Genomic DNA, 11,281 nt, shown 5'->3' with positions numbered 1-11,281 from the left:
GCTAGCAGCTCGTAGTGTACGGTTAGTGGTGTGTGGAGGGGTGATAGGCCTATGGGTCTGATGAGAGCTCTGCCCAACAGTGTCACCCAGCCTGCCCAGAAAAAGTGCCCACTGACACAGAAGAACACATTTGTCACCTGAGAAACGTGTCGGGGGGAGAGGCAGACATCCACATGGGTGTGAGTGTGCAAGCATGTACCCGCATCCCCAGGTCTCTGCAGTCTGTTGGGGCATCTGTGAGAAGCAAGCATCTCTGCCCAAGCCTGCCTGGAGGGTTAAGCATGGAGGATTCTGGGGCCTGAAGGGTGCATGTAATGGCTGTGGTTTTTTTCCATGGCGGGAAATGACAGGTCATTTTCATAAGTCTTAAAAGGTCATGGGGACAGAGTCCATAAGTACATCCTTTTGAAGGCTCAGTCTTTCCTAGGGTGTCCCTGCAGCTGTTAACTGTCCCTGCTTGATTAAAGTTTCCAACACCCCAGCCCCCTCTCCCAGACAGTGAGAGTGGCGTGTGCTGGTGACTCCCTGGGGGCCTCAGGGGCCTGTGAGCGTGAGTGGGAGTGCATAGAGCAGCTGGTGGCAGGAGTGAGGGGGCGTGGTCAGGGTACTGGTACCTGTGGTGCACAGGGCATGGGGCGTAGGGACAGCGTGTGTGTAAATCAATTGCAGAAACACTTGCAGGAATTCTGTAAACTGGAGATAATGTCCCAGTTTTCAGAACCCGTGTGCAACAGGGCCTGGATGCCAGGTAAAATGCCAAAACCAATCTTCAAATGAGTGTGTGCTCAAAAAAGGAATCAATGGGCATGCTGCCTAACTCGACCCTCGGGGAGGCTTTAGGAGGGAGGGTGCCCAAATGGGACTGGATGAGCTAAACTGCACGCCCACAATGCCTTGGATGTCTTAGGCCAGCCGGTCTGTGTTTCTGTCCTCTTTAGCTCTTTTGGTGATGGATACACATCTCCTTATGACACTCCGCATTCCCTCAGTCCTAGACCATCGTGTGGCCTTCTTTTGTGAAGAAGATATGAGAGCAGAGTACGTCTCCTTCCCCATGTGTCCCACATGGGGTCTTTGCGATATTGACATGTACATTTCCTTTCGAGGCTGGACATCAGAAAGGACAGCTGTGACTCTGAGCTGCACCTCACCTACCCAAATGTCAGGAATGCCTGGGGGCTTCTCAGAGCTGAGGGGCCAGTGCTGTACACTTCAGCTTTTCCAGGATCATAATTTCATCTGAGATCCTAGAGGACAAACACCAAAGCCCATTTCTTGCCCTCTCCTGACCCCTCCATGCTTATTTCAGGGAGTGGTTCTACAGTAAACAAGAGGAGGGAGCCCAGCTATGAGGGCCTCGGAAAAGAATGTGCTGTGTGGAAAGGGGCTCATCTAGGGACTTCCCTGGTGGTTCAGTGGCTAGGACTCCACACTCCTGATGCAGGAGACCCAGGTTCAATCCTTGGTCACGGAACTAGATCCCTCATGCTGCAAGTGATACCTGGTGCAGTGAAGTAAATTTTTTTTTTTTTTAAAAAGGGGCTCATCTGTATAAACTTTCGCGAAGTCCAGCCAACATCAGGAAGTCAAGGAAGTCTCCTGAGACTCTGAAAGTCAGGTTCTGTCCATCTTCATTACCTTAACCCACTGACTGACTCCAGGAGGTCCTAATCTACAGATAGAATGTGACAGGCAGAAAAATGGCCTCCCCCAAATGTTCACAATCTAATCCTCAGAACCCGTGGACAGTATAGGTTACTTTACCTGATAAAATTGTTAACGTGATTAAGTTAAGGACCTTTAGATGGGGAAATCATCCTGTTTTATCCCGGGAGGCCAATCTAATCACAAGTCTTTGGAAGGATGAAGCTTTCAGGGCCATGGGAAGAAAGAGATTCAACCATGGAAGGAGGGGCAGAGAGATATGACATGAGAAGAACTCCACCTGCCGATGCTGGCTCTGGAGCTAGAGGGAGGGAACCACGAGCTGATGAACTCAGGCAGCCTCTAGAAGCTGGAAGAGGCGAAGGAACACATCCTCACCTAGAGCCCCCAGAAAGGAACCAGCCCTGCTGACACCTTGACTTTAATCCAGTGAAATATGTGTCAGACCTCTTACCAACAGAACTGTAAGATAAGAAACTTGTATTTTGTAAGCCGCTAAATTTGTGGTAATTTGTGATGGCAGCAAGAGATAAGTTTCCTGAACTGTGGAGGAAGCATGATGTAATGGAAAGAACATGGCATAGATAAAGAAGCCAGCCCTGCCACAGTGTGTGACTTTGGGCAAGTCACAATTTCCTATCTGTAAAATAAGGGATTTTCTAGATGATATCTGACATCACTCAAGGGGTTCATGGCTGGAGACATAGTAGGTGTTAATTTTAGCAAAAGCATCGCTAAAAGTCTGTTGAAATAGCTTCAGAGTCAGGAGGGAAGACTGTGGGCCATCTGACAGCACTATTAAGGGGATTCGTGCAGCTCTTTGATCACTGAAGGCAGAGTGCCAATAGGTCTCCAGTGAGTGCCCTAGGCCTCTGCTTGGCCCTGTCTTGAATGGTGACACAGAAAGCACATTCATATATGCTGATGGCACAGAGCTCTAAAGAAAAGCAAATAGGGCTTCCCTGGTGGCGCAGTGGTTGAGAGTCCGCCTGCCGATGCAGGGGACACGGGTTCATGCCCCCGTCCGGGAGGATCCCACATGCCGCGGAGCGGATGGGCCCGTGAGCCATGGCCGCTGACCTGCGCGTCTGGAGCCTGTGCTCCTCAACGGGAGAGGCCACAACAGTGAGAGACCCGCGTACCGCAAAAAAAAAAAAAAAAAAAAAAAGAAAAGCAAATACACCAAAAGGCAAACTCATGATTCAAACATTGCAGCAGAGCAAAATGATGGCTCCAACCACAGACTGAAATATAATAAAGATAAATAAAACAGCTAGAATCTGTTGAAAAATGAAACTTGGGGCTCAAAAAATAAATTACATAAGCATAGGTTGGAGGCAGTCCTGGCTTAAAAATAGTTTATGTATAAATGTCTGAGAGGAGAGACAGTTATCAGTCGTTTTGGAGCTAGAAGGATCTTAGTTTGACCCACTTATTTTACAAATTAGGAAACTACACTCAGTGGGCTATAAGTTCATTATGAATTAACCGTATGACTAGGAGGGTTGGTGACAAAAGGCTGTCCCATAGGACTACAGCTTCTTTACCAAATATGCCAGACATTGTGCCGGCCACACCTACAGCCTCTTCTAAGGGGGGCCAAACCCCTGCTGATGAGGCAGCCCTAGACCCCCAAAATTGTGTTATGTGACCTCCAACTCCTCTGACCTCAGCTGACTGAGATAACCAAGTGGACAGCAAACTCAAGGCTGGCCTGTTCAGAGACCAGCCAGTGGCCTCTGGGGTGGCCTGGCCTGGAAATCAGAGAGGATGTGAGCTTATCAAATTTTCGTTCTCAGGAATTTCAGTGGGAGAACATGGAGATGAGCACTCAGGTAGCAGTGGGAGCAGAAGCGAAAGGATGCAGAGAGAGAGTCCATGTGGTGCCCGGAGCCTCCCACGCTTAGCAGTTGTGCCTGGCTCCGACCCTCTCACATACTTGGGGCAGGGGGATTATCCCGGCAGGTAAGCCAGCCTGACGATCACGGGGAGATGGGGTTGCTGCTACCTATCGCGAGCAGGGGGAGCGGGCCTGCACGCAGGAGAGTCGTGGGCACCCCTTGGTGCTTCGTGCCCAGTGATACGTTATCCACATATGGGCAACGGTGACCACCCCAGCCTGAAAAGGACACAGTTGTCGGAGCTCCGACCCCTTGGAAATGAAGGTCTGGGTTACCCACCAGACAAGTCATCTAGACCAGCATCAAGTGCTGCTTGAGAGCGAGGGGGAGTCTAGAATGGATGGAGAGAAGGAAGAATCTCCGCTGCAGCCTTAGCACCAGCTACAGTAGTGTAGCTTATCCCACTAACCCTCCTAGTGTAAGGTTTTCTTCCTCTCTTTCCTCCTCCACTTTTAAGAAATTGTGACCTTGGAGAAGCAGTGACAGCATGACCTAAGGAGGGGCATGAGTGGATCTGAGTGATGCAGGCAGAAGCACACAGAGCCTCAGCCATCCCTGACCCCCTGGTCTTTCCACTTGGTGTGCTTCAGCCTGGCTTCCAACTGCCAGCATCTTTGCAGCTTTTCTTTGGCAGGCAGTGAGAAAGTGCTGGAAATCAGTACCTCGCACCAGAGCAGCTCAACCGATGACTGGTGGGAACTGGTGTACCCCCTAGCAACCTCACCCTGGGGGGCTAACTGAGGGCACATGGTCTCCACTGGCTCTCAGCGTTTCCCAATGGCTTTGAGCCCCAGTTTTCCACCATGGACGTAAAGTGGTACCTCCTTATTACTTTAAATTGCATGTCCCTGACTCCTAGTGAATTTGAACATACTTTCATGTTTGTTAACCAGTTGGATTTGCTCTTCTTTTGATGTTAGATCATTTGTATTCTTTTTCTCCCCCCAGAATTTTATTTTGAAAATTCGAAGCCTAGAGGAAACTTGGAAGAATAATACAATGAATACTTACATGTCCTTCATCTAGTATGCCAGTCAAGGCTCAAACTGTTCTCACCACATAAAAGAAATGACAATTATGTGACATGATAGCGGTGTTAGCTAACCATGGTGGTAAGCATAATGCAGCATATAGATGTATCACATCAACACATTGTACACCTTACACTTACACAATGTTATTATATCTCAATAAAAAATGGCGCAGAGAAGTAGACCATTAGGGTATGTGTACACATATACGTACATGCACATAATTTTTTTTCAATTCAGAGATTTGTTACAGGAAATTGCCCTTACCCAATTAATGCACTTATAAGAACTAGTTAAACGGTCTGTGAAAGGTCATTATCTTTGCTTCTGATGCTGGAGTTTGGAGTCTGCAGGGCAGGCAGCTGGGGAGGCAAGGCGAATGGAAAGTGGGAGGGCAGGGATGAGCCAGACCCATGAAGACAGCCTGGAAGCCCAGTCAGTCTCTCACTACCTCCAGCTGTGATGCTGTGAGTGTCCTGCAAGAGAAGCTGTGCCCTCCCTGACCAGGTGCCACTGCTCTGGAACAAAAGCCCAGCTGGTACACAGTCCCAGCCCAGCTTCCTCTCTCAGTAAGGACGGCCTCCTGTTCCAGGACCATTTCTTATTATATCATCCTTTCTCCAATGAATTGAATTGCCATGTTCCCTTATACACAAACACCTAGTTTGGGATTCCTGTTTACCTATTGATTCCCTTTTACTTATTGATTTAAGTGGTCTTAGAGCATGTTCTGATGTTTGGTAAGGCAAATTTCTCTTTTTCTTTTAAAATATTTGTCCTTGACTCTTCTTTGAGATACAAATTGGAACTATCTTAATGGTATACTTTAATTTGGGAAGCATTGATATTTTTTTCTGATATTTTATCTTCCCTTCCAAGGGAAGGGAAGAGGGAGGGTTGAGGGAGTTCCCCGGTGATCTAGTGGTTAGGATTCAGCACTTTCACCGCCAAAGAGATGGTTGCATTTTCTGTTTGTCCCACTTTTGCTTTGTATCTTTTAATTATATTATATAACTTTCTTAATATGAGTACATATGAAGTCTTTTTTTTTTTTTTTTTTTGCGGTACGCGGGCCTCTCACTGTTGTGGCCTCTCCCGTTGCGGAGCACAGGCTCCGGACGCACAGGCTCAGCGGCCATGGCTCACGGGCCCAAACCGCTCCGCGGCATGTGCCATCTTTCCGGACTGGGGCACGAACCCGTGTCCCCTGCATCGGCAGGCGGACTCTCAACCACTGCGCCACCTGGGAAGCTCTCTTGTTTGTCCTACTTTTGCTTTGTATCTTTTAATTATATTGTATAACTTTCTTCATATGAGTACATATGAAGTGAATTCTTGACTAAATTTACATACTATAAAAATTCCAGTCATAAAAAAAAAATGTCCTGGGAATGTAATGTACAGCATGGTGACTATAGTTAATAATATTGTATTGTATATTTAAAAGTTACAGACTTCCCTGATGGCACAGTGCTTAATAATCCGCCTGCCAATGCAAAGGACAGGGGTTCAAGCCCTGGTCGGGTAAGATCCCACATGCCACGGAGCAACTAAGCCCGTGCGCCACAACTACTGAGCCCTCATGCCACAACTACTGAAGCCCACGCGCCTAGAGCCCATGCTCCGCAACAAGAAAAGCCACCACAATGAGAAGCCCGTGCACTGCAACGAAGAGTAGCCCCCTCTCACCGCAACTAGCGAAAGCCCGAGCAACGAAGACCCAATGCAGCCAAAAATAAATAAATAAATTTATTAAAAAACAAGTTACTAAGAGAGTAGTTTTTTTTAATTAATTTTTATTGGAGTACAGTTGATTTACAATAGTTTCTGCTGTACAGCAAAGTGAATCAGTTATGCATATACATATATACACTTTTTTTTAGGTTCTATTCCCATATAGGTCATTACATAGTATTGAGTAGAGGTCCCTGTGTTATACAGAGGTTCTTATTAACAGAGTAGATCTTAAAGGTTCTCATCACAAGCAAAAAAAAATGTAACTATATGCAGTGATGGATGTTAACTAGAGGTACTGTGGTAATCATTTCTCAATATATACAAATATCGAGTCATATTGTACACCTGAAACTAATATGATGTTATATGTCAATTATATCTCAATTTTTAAAAAATTTACATACTGTATCATAGTGGTTACAAGGGTAGTCTCAGTGCCAGCTGCCAGGATTCAAATCTGAACACTTAACATGTTACCAGCCAGTGATCTGGGGTAAATCAATTAATCTCTCTGTTCCTCAGTGTTCTTTTCTGTAAAATAAGAATGATAATAGTAATTGATCTCAAGAGGGTGTTGTGAGGATTGCTTAGAAGAGTGCATGGCATTATGGTGACTATAATTGTTATTATCCAAGAATTTTATAATTTTATAACTGAATTGAATATTTCCCCATTTTCAATTTGAAAAGATGCTTATTGCTAGAATAGGAAAAAAGCAATTTGTTTTCATTATATTTATCTTGTATCCAGTCAACTTTCCAAGTTGTATTGCCTTTTTACTAGTTTTTTTTTTACTAGTCTGGAATTTTTTGATAATATAATCATATCAGCAAAAAAAAAAGCTTTATAATTTCTCAGATAATCATAACAATTCATTCCTTTGTCTTACTGCATTTGATAAAACTTTCAAGATACGTTAAACAATGAGGATAATAACAGGCTACATTTCTGTCTACATTTTTATTTTAATAAAGTGATTTTAGTGTTTCACTATTAAGAACAGTACTTGCTATTTAGTAAAAAGTCTGATATATTTAAGCAGTATTCTTTTTTACTTAGAGTTTTTATTAGGAACAGTATTAAGTTATTATGCTGGCTCTATGTATTAAATATAGGAGCTTTTCTTCTTTTTCTATGACAAGTTTAAATGGCATGGAAATTACCCTCATTGAATGTTAGATAAAGCTCAGCTGTGGCACCAACTGAACGCAGTCTTTTCCAAAAGTAGATCCCTAATTACCTTTCTATTCTAGTTTTTTCTAAGATCAGTTGAACCATTCAACCTTTCCTCTTTCTTTGGGTCAATTTTGGTAATTTATATTTTTCCTGAAATGTATCCATTTCCTCTAAATTTTCAAATTGTTTGCTGAGTAATTTTAAGTTACACTTTTTAATAATTCTTTAATTCTCTCTTCTAACTGTAATAATGTTTTCTTTCTCATAACTAATGTTTTCTATTTTTACTCTCTCTTTTTTTCTCCTCGCTTGGGCTTGCAAGAAGTTTTTCTATTTTATTAGCACTTTTAAAGAACTTTTAAAAAATTTGTGCTTCTTAGTATTTTTGTTTGTTTCCATTCATTCATGTCAGCTTTTGTTATTTCCTGATTACTTTTGGTTTCTTTCCTTGCTATTTTTCTAATTTTTTGAAATAACTATTCCCTTTATTTTACCTCTCTTTTTAAAAGCTTGCTATCTTTATGGTATTTCAGGGATATAATATATTATATGATACAGGGTAATTGAGATGGTTTCTGGTATTACACTATTTTTTCATTCAGCATTTAAATTTTGCGAACACAGTAATTTTGTCACTTTTTAAAACCAGCTTTACTGTATTGCAATTTATATATATATTAAAGTTTTTTACATACATTAAATTTTATCAATTTTAAATTACAATCCTATGAGTTTTGCTAAATGTATTTGGTCATGTAACCACCACCACAGTCAAGATACAGAAGATTCCCAGCACCCCAAAAGTTCTCTCCTACCGCTTTCTAAGCAGTCCTCACACCAGTTTCAGCCTGAAACTTAAATTCCCTTTGTTGGATATCAGCATTACCGCGGTTTTCTGTTTATCTGCCTAGTATCCCTTTCCCACATCTTTATTTTGAAAGTTTCTTCATCACTTTAAGTGTGTTTCTTTTAAATAACATGGACCAGAATTTGATTTATAACCGAGTCTGACAGACTTTTAATGGAAGAATTCAGTCCACTCATGTTTACTGTAATGAGTGATGTATTTGATTTATTTCCATCTTTCTTGTTTTTAAATTTAACATTGTTGTGAATTCTTCTTTTCTTTACCTTTGCTGGATTGAATGAATGACCGTTCGTCCCATTTCCCCCCTTGTTATTTGGAGTTCATCATTCTACTAATAGTTACTATCCTTTGCCCTGCTCTCTATATAGGCACACATGACTCTCCTAGTGTGTGAACCCAGAACAGCTATTTCCATCCTACTCGATTTATCTTCTACTTCCTCTACACCCGAATAAGATATGGTCTTTAGATGATTTTCACTACCCCTCCCTCTCTCTTTCATCCTCCCAACCCCTCGCCACTTAAGTGCTAGAACACTTACCTTCCCCTTATCTCCACTTCCTGATTCCAGAGTTTTATTGAGATAATTTAGTCATTATTAGAATTTCCCTTACAGTGTGTTCCATCTGTTCCAAGCGTCCTTATTTAGCATTTTTATTACACGTTATAAATACATAGAGATATAGATATAAATACATAGATCATGGTTCGTTGCTCCCCACTGCTTTCTTTCCTCTTCTCTTCATCTTCCCCTATCTTGAAGTCTCTGTTCTGATTCATTTGTTGTTTCATTAGAGTCTTCTCTTAAAAGTATTTCTCAGATGAGCTACTGAGTGATTATTGCAAATCTTCAAATATCTTTCTTTCTTTCTTGGCTGGTTCTGGGTCGCAGGCCTTTTCTCTCATTAACTCAAATTCAGTTCTGCTGTCTTTTAACTTCCACGGTAGCAGATAAGAAGAAAGAACTTTCATTCTCCCTGGATATGTGTAAGATTTCTCATATCCTTAGAGCTTAGGAATTTTAACCTGTATGTGGCTAAGTGTGTAGTTTTTTTCTTCTAGTTTTATTGAGATATAATTGACATACAGCACTCATAAGTTTAAGGTGTACAGCATCAAGATTTGATTAACATACATCATGAAATGATTATTACAATAAGTTTAGTGAACATTCATCATCTCATATGGATATAAAATTAAAGAAATAGAAAAACATGTTTTTCCTGTAATAGGAACTCAGGATTACTCTCTTCGCAACTTTCATATATAACGTGCAGCAGTGTTAGTTACAGTTATCATGCTGTACATGACATCCCTAGTATTTATCTTATAACTGGAAGTTTGTGCCTTTCGACTGCCTTCATAAGTGTGTGTCTTTTCCTACCAATCCAGTCTGTAACTTGAGTCTTTCTTCAGCTCAGGGAAATTTCATCTATTATTTAACTATGACCACTCCTCTCCTGTTCCTTTTTCTCCAGGAACTCATAGAATTTGCAGTTAAGTCTCCTGGGTCTGTTCCAATTTCCATCTTTCACCACATGATTTGCATCTGCATATTTTTGTTCCATGCTTTGAGATATTTCATCTATTTGATTTTCTAGATCTGTTTTTGAGTTTTATCAGTGACTATCCTCTCCTTTGATTTATCTATGGACATTTTTAGTTCTGATATCACATTTTCATGTTCAGGGAAATCCTTTGTGTTTGAGCTTCACACATATCTCCTCCAGGCTCTCGTTTTTTCAGTCAGAGGTTCATCTGTTTCCTCCAGCAGGTCTCTCTGCCCTCTGGTTTGTTTGCATTCTCCCAGCCTCAAGGGCTGAGAAAGTCAATCCACCATGAGTTTTTTGGAGAGTCAGGGAAACTCAGTAAAGCCATTCATTGTTCTTGGGAAGCAGGCTGTTTCTGGGACTTGCTGCCTTCCTGAAGGTCTTTGCTCTTGGCTCTGAAACTGTTCTCCAGAAACTTGTCTGCAGGGAATTCTCTCAGCCAGGAGTTCAGCAGAGCCCACGTAAAGCCCATCACCTAGGGATTTCCCTGGTGGTGCAGTGGTTAAGAATCCGCCTGCCAATGCAGGGGACACGGGTTCGAGCCCTGGTCAGGGAAGATCCCACATGCCGCGGGGCAACTATGCCCGAGCGCCACAACTACTGAGCCTGTGCTCTAGAGCCTGTGCTCCCCAACAAGAGAAGCCACTGCAACGAAAAGTCCACGCACCGCAACGAAGAGTTAGTCCCCACTGCCTCAACTAGAGAAAGCCCGCGTGTAGCAATGAAGACCCAACGCAGCCAAAAATAAATTAATTATTTTTTTTAAAAAAAGTTCATCACCTATAGCTGGGAGCTGTTGGGGGGTGTGGAAGCTTCTGTAGGGTGGCCACATGCCCAGAATCCCCTCGCTCTGGATAGTCTAGGTATTATTGACAGATATAGTGATATTCACCAAAAGACTTAAAAACAGAAGCCATTAATAGTAGGTGCCTCTGGGAACTACAACCTTTTACTTTGCTTTTTCCCCCTCTTCTAGGAATTCTCAACTTTGGCATTTTTAACTTTTGCGGCCAGAAATTCTTTGTTGAGACTGGCTGATCTGTGTGTTTAGTGGCATCCCTGGCCTCTACCTACTATAGACCAATAGCACTCCCTCTCCAATTGTGACAGCCAAAAATGTCTCCGGATATTGCCAAATAAACCTTGGAGGGTACAGTCACTTCTGGTTGAGAACCACTGTCGTATACCCTTCAGATTTATTTGATTTTTTTTATCATGTGCTCACACTATTCCTATAATTAAACATTTAACTGAGGTTATGAGACAGAGGAGGAAATACAAAGCTGTTGTGAGGAAACAGAAGCATGAAGTAGAGAATATACATTAAGGGATGCTGATGCAAATTAGCAAAGT

This window comes from Pseudorca crassidens, chromosome 7 (assembly GCF_039906515.1).
Source record: "Pseudorca crassidens isolate mPseCra1 chromosome 7, mPseCra1.hap1, whole genome shotgun sequence".
NCBI classification, from domain to species: Eukaryota; Metazoa; Chordata; class Mammalia; order Artiodactyla; family Delphinidae; genus Pseudorca; species Pseudorca crassidens.
This window is presented reverse-complemented; position numbering follows the sequence as displayed.